The following is a 9,560-nucleotide window of genomic DNA, read 5'->3' as shown; positions in this document are numbered from 1 at the left end:
AATCCGAGTTCTGACTGATTGAGTGTGATGGGGGATTGATATAACAAATTTCTGAATACTAACTAGATTATTATATTTTTGAGGAGGATTTGCAGGGAGGTTAGGTTAGGTAGGTGTCCAGTGGTCACGCCAGTCCCTACATATTCAGTTCCCAGGGCTGAGATGTTTATGGGGATGTGGTCCTCATTAATATATCTCTTAGTTGCATTCTTCCTTGAATTTCCTCAAAGAAAGTGTAATTACCTTCATGTACGTCGTATTCATCCTCTTCTGACCAGGGATCCCACTCCAGGCTAGTCTGATTAAAGTTGAGGATATAGTTACAAAAGGAGTCATTTAACCAGCCCAAGGTGAGTGCCCATCCATCCACGTTCTTGAAATAAAGCTGTGCCTTTCCTAGAAGCTTGGAGGCTGTACCTACGCAGACTAGGCCTGAGGCAAAAGAGTCAGTGTCCATTTGCCTTTGGCCCCCATATAAAAGGTAATCCATCCCATAATATTGACCCGATAATTTATACAACTGTTCAATGGAGGTAGGGAAGGCCAATAAGTAGAGTTCCTCTAGGTTTTAGGTTCCCTTGGGGCATATCCAACAGTCAGTTTTATTGCTTAATTTTGCAACTTGATATATAGTGGGTGTTAGTGGATGGTGAAAATATGGAGAAATGAAGGGAAAGGAGCAAAGTCCAATAACTGCAAGGAGAGATGCTGTATTAGGGAAATAAGAGGCAGTGTGTGAATTCATTTTGTGACGATATGCAGAATAGAATGAGAGCTAGCACAGTGAGAAAGGTCAGCAGTTACAGTAGGCCTATTACTTCTGCCAGCTGTGGGAATGGTGAGTTCATGGATTTAGAATGTACTTATCTTCCGGTTTTCATTTGAACAGGAGCTGGAGACCCTCCAAACGTTCACAGGAATTCTCAGCTGGGGAGATGTCCTTGGGTTCGGTGGCTGTCCAGGGCTTTACCCGAGAATGATAAGTACAGCTGGTGATATCTGGTACTTTAACAGCTGTAGGAGAAAAGAGCAAGACTGGATAGGGTCCCTTCCAGGTCGACTGAAGTTGAGAACCAGGAGAGTCATCCTTCCAAGTTTTGATGAACACTTGTGTTCTTGGAGAGTAGAGGCAAGGAGGAGACTCTGGGAAAGGAAGACTTTTTACCCCATATTTCTGGAGGGCTTGTTGGAATTGCCCAAGGGAGGTGACATAAGATGTAATGGCAGAGGTGTCAGAGTCCATCAGTAGGTCCCTTGTAAGAAAGGCCTACCGTACAGCATTTCTTAAGGGCTAAGGTTAAGTAAGATCTTTGGGGCTGTTCTGATCCTTAAAAGAGCAACAGGGAGGGCTTCCTTCCAACTGAGGGAGGTTTTATGCGTTATTTTTCTTAAGGTAGTCTCTAAATCTTGGTTGGTTCTTTCTACCTTTCCTGAGGATTGGGGTCTCCAGGAAAAATGAAAGTGATAATATCTAGACCCTTGGATATCTGCTGAGTAGTTTGGGAAACAAATGTAAGACCATTATCAGTCTGAAGAGACAATGGGAGGCCAAACCCAGGGATGATTTCAGTTAAAAGCTTCTGGGCTACCTCCAAAGCTTTTTACTGTCCTGGTGGGGAAACTTTCCACCCAGAAAGCAAAGATGTCCATGAACACCAAAATCCTCAGTAGGGAGGAACCATTGTAAAGTCCATTTGCCAATCTTCCCCTGGATATGTTTCGTGTTTCTGAGCCAGAAGAGCCAGTGGGGGTGGCTTAGTTCCCCGAGGATTGTTAGAAAAGTAGCGCATGATGAGGTTACCTTATTAACTACATTGTAAAGTCCCTTTCCAGATAAAATAGAAGAAACAATCTGGCATAAAGCATCTCTCCCTAGGTGACAGGCCTCATGCAAAGATTTAATAATTTTCCATTGGAGCGATGGGGGCAGGTGAGTTAATCTCTCTCTCTCGTACCATCCATCTGGGTCAAGGTGGTACCCATGACTTATCGCCTATTTGATTTCCCCAGGCAGGTAAGATGGGGAAGGGAAATAACTAAGGGAAGGAACTAAGGCACCCTCTATCACAAAGGGCTGAAGGACTGCCTGTCAGGCAGCCTGATGGGCTAGTTGATTTCCTTTTATTTCATCTTCACCCTTCTGGTGACTTCTGCAATGAATCACTGCTCCCTGGAAAGGCTTGAGGACTGCCTCCAAGAGGGAAAGAATTTGAGGTCCATACTTAATTGGGCTGTTTCTGGCCGTCAGGTAGCCTCGTTCTTTCCAGATAGCAGCATGAGCATGTAGAACCAAAAAAGCATATTTAGAATCAGTATATACATTAAAGGCCTTATTTTCAGCTAAGGTTAAGGCTTGGGTTAAAGCAATTGTTTCTGCCAATTGAGCTGAGGTCCCTGGGGGAAGAGTCGGGCCTCAGTAACCTGTGTCAAGGGGACCACCGTTTCCTGCCCTGTTTCTTTGGAAAACAAAATTACTTCCATCAGTTAACCAAACCTCCTCGGGGTTCTGTAGTGGAATATCAGTTAGATCTGGTCAGGGCAACAAGGAATGAGTTATTATATCTTCACATTGGTGAACTGGTAGATCTTCAGGTAAGAGGAGCAGGGTAGCTGGATTTAAAGAGGAGCAGAACATGACGCATAGATCTGGATTCTCCAACAGTAATTACTGATATTTGAGGATCCTGCTATCCGTGAGCCAGAAACGGCCTTTCCCTTCCAAGAGAGAGGTAACCTAATGGGAGGTATATACAGTTAGGGGTTGCCTCAATGTAAGCTTAGAGGCTTCTTCCACCAATAAGGACAAGGCAGCAACTACCCTAAGACAATTGGGTCATTCAGTGGCCACCATGTCCAGTCTCCTTGACAGATATCCTACAGGTCTGTGGACAGGGCCAAGTTCCTGAGTTAACACTCCTAAACCATCCCTTGTTTCTCTGCCATGAATAGTTGGGAAGGTCTATCAGTTCTTGGGATTCTCAAGGCTGGGGACTGGGATAGTAATATCTTTAGCTGTTGGAAAGCTTGGGTTTAGTTAGGGCCCCAGAGCAGAGGTTTAGAGTCAGATTTTCCTTTTAAGCCTTCATAAAGCGGTTGTGCTTTTAGTCTGTATTTAGGAATACATAGTCTGTAATACCCTGTAAGGCCTAAAAAGGCTTGGAGCTGTTTTCGGGTAGTTGGTTCACAGATCTAAAATCCCTTGTATTCTATTGGGGGAAATCCTTCGTTCCTCTGGGGAAAAAATTACTCCCAGATATTTGACTTCCTGCTGTGCCAATTGGACCTTGGACCTAGAGACTTTATAGCCTCTTTCAGCCAAAAAATTGAGGGTCTGGGTAGCATGAGTTAAGGCTCTCTTGTGGTCCAGGGAGCAAATAAGAAGGTCATCCACATACTGGGTGATGGTCCCTTCCTCCAGGTGTAGATATTGGAGGTCCTTTGTCAAACCCTGGCCAAAAAGTGGGGACTGTATCGGAACACTTGGGGTAGGACTGTCCAGGTAAGTTGTTGTCCTCTATTCCCTTCCTCATGCCACTCAAAAGTTCTTAAGTCTTGGACCAGTCTATATTCTCTGTTTAGCTTCTTAACAGGTAAGATAGGGGTGTTGCAAGAAGAACTGTAAGGAATAAGTAGTCCACGTTGTAAAAATGAGAGGCTGCAGTCCCCTTTGGGCTTCTGAGTGAATTGGATAGTTTCTGATTGGGGAACGAGTCTGGGCCTTTAAGGTGATAAGTACTGGGAAGGCTGTTATAGCTCTCCCTGAAATTCCACTGGCCCAGACCTGGGGTCTACTGGTAACTCAGCTAAAGCTGGTGTGCCAGTACTCAGACAGGGCTGTGTCTCTAAGACTAAGAACTGGAGGTGTGTTACTGGGTTGGTTCCCCCAAGTACCAGTCTTGTTCCCAGCTTGTTCATGAAGTCCCTACCTAACAGCAGGTATGATAACTCAGGTATGACCAGGAAGGAATGAGAGAAGATATATCCTTCCCAGTAACAACACAAAGGGACAGTAAAAGGTCTAGTAGTAAATTTACCTGAGACTCCCGTAACCTGAAAGGAGTCAAAGGAGAAAGGTCCAGAGCAGGAAACTAGGACAGAGTTGGCAGCCCCATACTCAATAAGAAAGATAGGGTCCTACCTGCCACATCCAGGTTTGCCCTTGGCTCCAGTAATACTGATGGTAAACAGGGGGGACATCTGAAGCAAAGGGTCCTGTCAATCCAGGGCCATCCAAGGGGCTTCCCTTGGCCCCCTGGGCCCTTTGGCCCAGGGGGCAGTTGGCTCCTCAATGGCCACTTTTTTGGCACGTTGGACAGGGCGTCTTAGGAGGCTTGTCCTTGTTGGGGCATTCCCTCGTCCAGAGGCCAGGCTTTCTGCACACCCGGCATTGGTCTTGGCTTTTGTTGGGATGGGTCAGGGTTTCCCTAGATGGGGGTTGCCCCTGTAGGGCTGCCAATAATTGGGCCTGCTTATTTTCTTTCTTCTTTTCCTTTTCCTGATCCTTGACTTCCTCTCCTGGTTCCAGTTATAAAAGATAGTGGTGGCTGTAGCTAGCAGTTCACCTAGATTAACACTGAGTTCCTGCGTAAGTTTTGGAGCTTCCTCCTGATGTCCGGTGCAGACTGGTTAAGGAACCTATCTTTTAAAATGGTTTTTCCTTCAAGGGAGTCCAGGCCTAGTTTAGTATATTTAATTATTTCCTCCTTGAATCTTTCCAAGAAGGCTGTAGGGTATTCATTGAGTTCCTGGCTGATGGCCGAGAACTTTGAGAAATTAATGGTTGCTGCTTGCTTTGAGTCCAGATTTTACACAAATTATAAAATATTCTTTTCCCATTCCTCATTGGGGTTATTGCAATCCCAGTGAGGGTCCATACTGGGAAAGATGGTTTCCCCCACAGGGTATTTTGAGCTGGATAAATGGAGGCAGTCCGCAAAGTTGTGGACCTCCTTCAGGACCTTTTCCTTCTCAGTATCTGGTAGAGTTTGCCCCAAGATTATCATGACATCCTTCCAGGCTAAGTCAAAAGCCAAGGTTAAGTATTGGAAGTTGTCAGTGTAACGGTCAGGATCATCAGAAAATTAACCTAGTTCCTGTTTGATCTGCTTCAACTCTAGAGCGTAAAAGTCTTCTGAATGAGTTGGGGTCTGAATTCGCCTATTGCCTCGACCAAAGGGCAAATTCTAGGGGAAGGCCTTTGTGAGAGTCAGATCTCCTGGGTAAGGTGGTAAGGGGGCTGTTGGTAGCAAAGGGGAAGAGATGGAGGATGTGGTGGTTTTAGTGTCATCCCCAGGTTTAAAGACTTTCTCCCTTTTGCTCTCATCTGGCTCAGGTTTCTTTTTGGCATGGCCTGGCTCAGGTGGATCCTCTTGAGGAGAGAATGGGGGCAGTCCCATCAGGGCCAGCACAGCAGAGTCAATTTTACAAGTCTTGCAGAGGTCTTACCTATTTCTAAGAATGAAAAATACTTGAACATAGGGAATCTTGCTCCATTTCCCTTGTCATCTGAAGAATAGATCTAGTTGAAGGATGGTATTAAAGTTAATGCTACCATATTTCAAAATCGAGGAAAGGAGCTAAAAAATGTTGATTTGCCCAAGTGAAAAGCAGGAAAAAAAATTACAAGGATTAGAACACATGTATCTTAACTATAATTCCTGTACACTTGCTTAATCTTTGTATTTAATACACGCTTGCTCCCAAAAGTGTGATTTTTATTTCCTTTCTCTGGAGATCAGAAATGTTAGTGTAGTTTTTGTACTTTTTATAGGAATCACCTTACTAGGGCTTTACCAGCCCACTTACAAGTCACAGATATTTATCCTTGGTCACACCCTTATAGTTTTTTCTTATAAAAGGTTTCTTTTAAGACTGCCTCCATCCACCCAAAAATATATATAGAGAAAGTCCACTCAGTTCTGGGTGACTGGGAATATTAGCTTTAAATAAAGCATAAAAAATGCCTACATCATGAATGCATAAAATGATCTCATAATATGTTCTTCTCTAATTCTTCATATGAATTTCTAATATTTAACTACATTTACACTATTTTAACTTTTTACTTTTAATATACTTATTTTTCTCCAAACTTTATGAAATTCACCTCCCCAGTGTTAAGGGAAGGAAGATATCTAACAATATTTTCTACCTAGTCTCTATCCCTTTAAGTAGCACCATATCTAAAAATTCCAAAGAAATTATCATTTGTTTGTTGAATTTTAAGAGTGAAGAATAACCACAAAGGACTGTTATGCCATTCACTGAGAATAGAATGCTGACTAAAAGAGCACATTTTAGATCCAAATATAAATAGGTTGAAAAGAAAAGGTAGAAAAATACCATGAAAAAATTAGTCATAAGAGAAATGGAGTGGGTATATTAATAATATAAAAGAAGACTTTAAAACTGCTACTGAATGCAATTGTGTGCCCAATGCACAGTGAGGCCAAACAAAAACGTTGGAGTCTGGAGCAGAGAAATGTTTATTGCTGGGCCAAGCAAGGAGATGGGTGGTTTATGCCCCCCAAAGCCCTCAAGTCCCCAAAGGGTTTCAGCAAAACATTTTTAAGGGCCAGGTGATGGAAGGGGGTCTCTGGGTATGTGATCAGCTTGTACACAGTTCTCTGATTGGTTGATGATGAGGTAACAGGAAAATGTCACAGGGATTAAGATTATCAATCCCTAGGCTCCAGGAGGGCTGGGGCTATGTGCTCATGGTCATCAAGAAGGTAACATGTTCCATTTGGTAGGGGGTTTTCACATCTGTAAAACAACTCAGGAAATGTGCATCAAATACTGTTACCTAAGTACTTCAGAGAGGAGATAAACCAGAGGATGTGGGGGAAGGGCCTGCCCCAGAAAGGCCCCATAGTGTTCTGTTCGGTTACAAAACAAGAAATATTACAAGATAAATGAGGACTATTTCATAATAAAAAGTTCGATATATCAGGAAGGTATACCCGCTATAAATGCATATACATACTTCCCTGGTGGTGCAGTGGTTGAGAGTCCACCTGCGGAGCGGCTGGGCCTGTGAGCCATGGCTGCTGAGCCTGTGCGTCCAGAGCCTGTGCTCCGCAATTGGAGAGACCACAACAGTGAGAGGCCCGCATACCACACACACACAAAAAAAAGATAGAAAATCAGTCAGGATATAGAACACTGGAACAGTATTATCAAACAGCTTGACTGAACTGACATGTATAGGACACTGTACCTCACAAAAACAGAATTTTTTCTTATACATAGAACATTCACATATAGAACATTCTCCAGTATAGTTCATACATGAGGAAATAAAACAAGCTTAAATACATTTGAAAAGACTGAAATCATAGAATGTGTGTTCTCTGACCACAAATGAATCGAATTAGAAATTGGCAACAGAAAGAAAATTAGAAATACATCAAATATTTGAAAATTAATCAACACACTTCTAAATAACTCATAGGCTAAAACCAAGAGAATATAGACATTATGATCAGAAAATAGTGTTTGGTGAGGAATGATTTCATTCATTCAAATAAAAGAATGGCTTTTAAACTGTGATTTGTAAATTGTTATAGTTCCTTAGAAGCTGAAATTTCACAGTTTCTGGGAGTCATAGAACATAATTTAAAAATTATCTCTTGGGCTTCCCTGGTGGCGCAGTGTTTGAGCGTCCGCCTGCCGATGCAGGGGACACGGGTTCATGCTCCAGTCCGGGATGATCCCACGTGCCGCAGAGCAGCTAGACCCGTGAGCCATGGCCGCTGAGTCTGCGTGTCCAGAGCCTGTGCTCTGCAACGGGAGAGGCCACAACAGTGAGAGGCCTGTGTACCGCCAAAAAAACAAAACAAAACAAAAAACAACAAATTTCAAATTTTAATATAAAACAACACACTCATGAAACTTGTTGCATAATATCTACATTTAAGCTCAATGGGGCCACCAATGGCATTAACCTGAGCTTCCATGCCAACTCACTGTGCAGACTTCAGAATAAATCTGCATGTTCCTGCTATGTGTTCATATTTGTACACAAATATGAATTCTTACAAAAATATTGCTGAGAGACTGTTGTTTCTCAGTGATCTTTTCTAAATTTAGGCCTACTGAGATGGGCACATTTTCCATTACACTGTGTGTGCAAAACCAAGCTACAGAAATATAACTGACTTGTTACCTATAACTCTTTCTGTATGTATCAGTATGTGTACATATAACAAAATGGCCCATTTGTCACCTTTAAGGACTTCATAATAAGTACCTGCTAGTCTATTAGCTTTAATCTGATAAAATACTGGTTTTCCATTTAAGACATATTATAGAAAGGAATCTGTGTTTAGAAGAAATTGAAAGTTACTGGTTTGAACACATGAAGGTTGGAAGTTTTGTGGTACTCAGATGAAAATAATTTACAGAGCTCTCTCAGCATTTCTCATAACATCAGGCCTAATCATATGATTCCACTTCAACTCAATAATTCTACTAACTTTAAGTTTTTTAACAAATACCCTAACAATATACCAATGATGACGAGACATCATTCGAGAAAGCAATTTCCAAGGCCACCACACACCAACCGTTCAAAAGGGACTTCGATATGGCATAATCTTATTTATCTTATCAGAAGTCCTATTTTTTACAGGCTTCTTCTGAGCCTTTTACCACTCAAGCCTTGCCCCTACTCCCGAACTAGGAGGCTCCTGACCACCAACGGGTATCCACCCCTTAAATCCACTAGAAGTCCCACTCCTCAATACTTCCGTACTATTAGCTTCTGGTGTATCTATCACTTGAGCCCACCATAGTCTCATAGAAGGTGACCGCAAACACATACTCCAAGCCATTCTCATTACAATTATACTTGGCCTCTATTTCACCCTACTCCAAGCATCAGAATACTATGAAGTCCCATTTACAATCTCAGACGGAGTCTACGGTTCTACTTTCTTCGTAGCCACAGGCTTCCACGGACTACATGTCATCATCGGATCCACCTTCCTTATCGTCTGCTTCATACGCCAAATAATGTTCCACTTCACATCAAATCACCACTTTGGCTTCGAAGCCGCTGCTTGATACTGACACTTCGTAGACGTCGTATGATTATTCCTCTATGTATCAATCTATTGATGAGGCTCATAGTCCTTTTAGTATTAACAAGTACAACTGACTTCCAGTTAGTTCTGGTACACTCCGAAAAAGAACAATAAACCTTCTATTAACGTTACTAACGAATACAACCCTAGCCCTACTACTTATACTTATTGCTTTTTGACTCCCCCAACTAAATGTCTATGCAGAAAAAACTAGCCCTTACGAATGTGGCTTTGATCCAATAGGATCTGCTCGCCTACCCTTTTCCATAAAATTCTTCCTAGTAGCAATTACTTTCATCCTCTTTGACCTAGAAATTGCTCTCTTGCTCCCCTTACCTTGAGCAATCCAAACAAATAATCTAACAACAATACTTCTTATGGCCTTATTCCTAATCTCTTTACTAGCAGCTAACCTAGCCTATGAACGAACCCAAAAAGGCCTAGAATGAGATAAATATGATACTTAGTTTAAAG

At 42.3% G+C, this 9,560-nt stretch overlaps 1 pseudogene across 1 annotated transcript in view; it reads left to right on the top strand.

Annotated features, from left to right (window-relative positions):
- The first annotated feature begins 1,920 nt into the window (after nt 1-1,920).
- Nucleotides 1,921-9,560, top strand: part of LOC309960737 (ataxin-2-like protein) — a 32,081-nt pseudogene continuing 24,441 nt past the window's right edge. Inside the window, exon 1 of the transcript in view lies at nt 1,921-1,930. The product of the transcript in view is annotated as an ataxin-2-like protein (transcript). The remainder of the gene's footprint in view (nt 1,931-9,560) is intronic.

This window comes from Leucopleurus acutus (assembly GCF_964270905.1).
Source record: "Leucopleurus acutus genome assembly, chromosome: 4".
Taxonomy (NCBI): Eukaryota; Metazoa; Chordata; class Mammalia; order Artiodactyla; family Delphinidae; genus Leucopleurus; species Leucopleurus acutus.
This window is presented reverse-complemented; position numbering and strand designations above follow the sequence as displayed.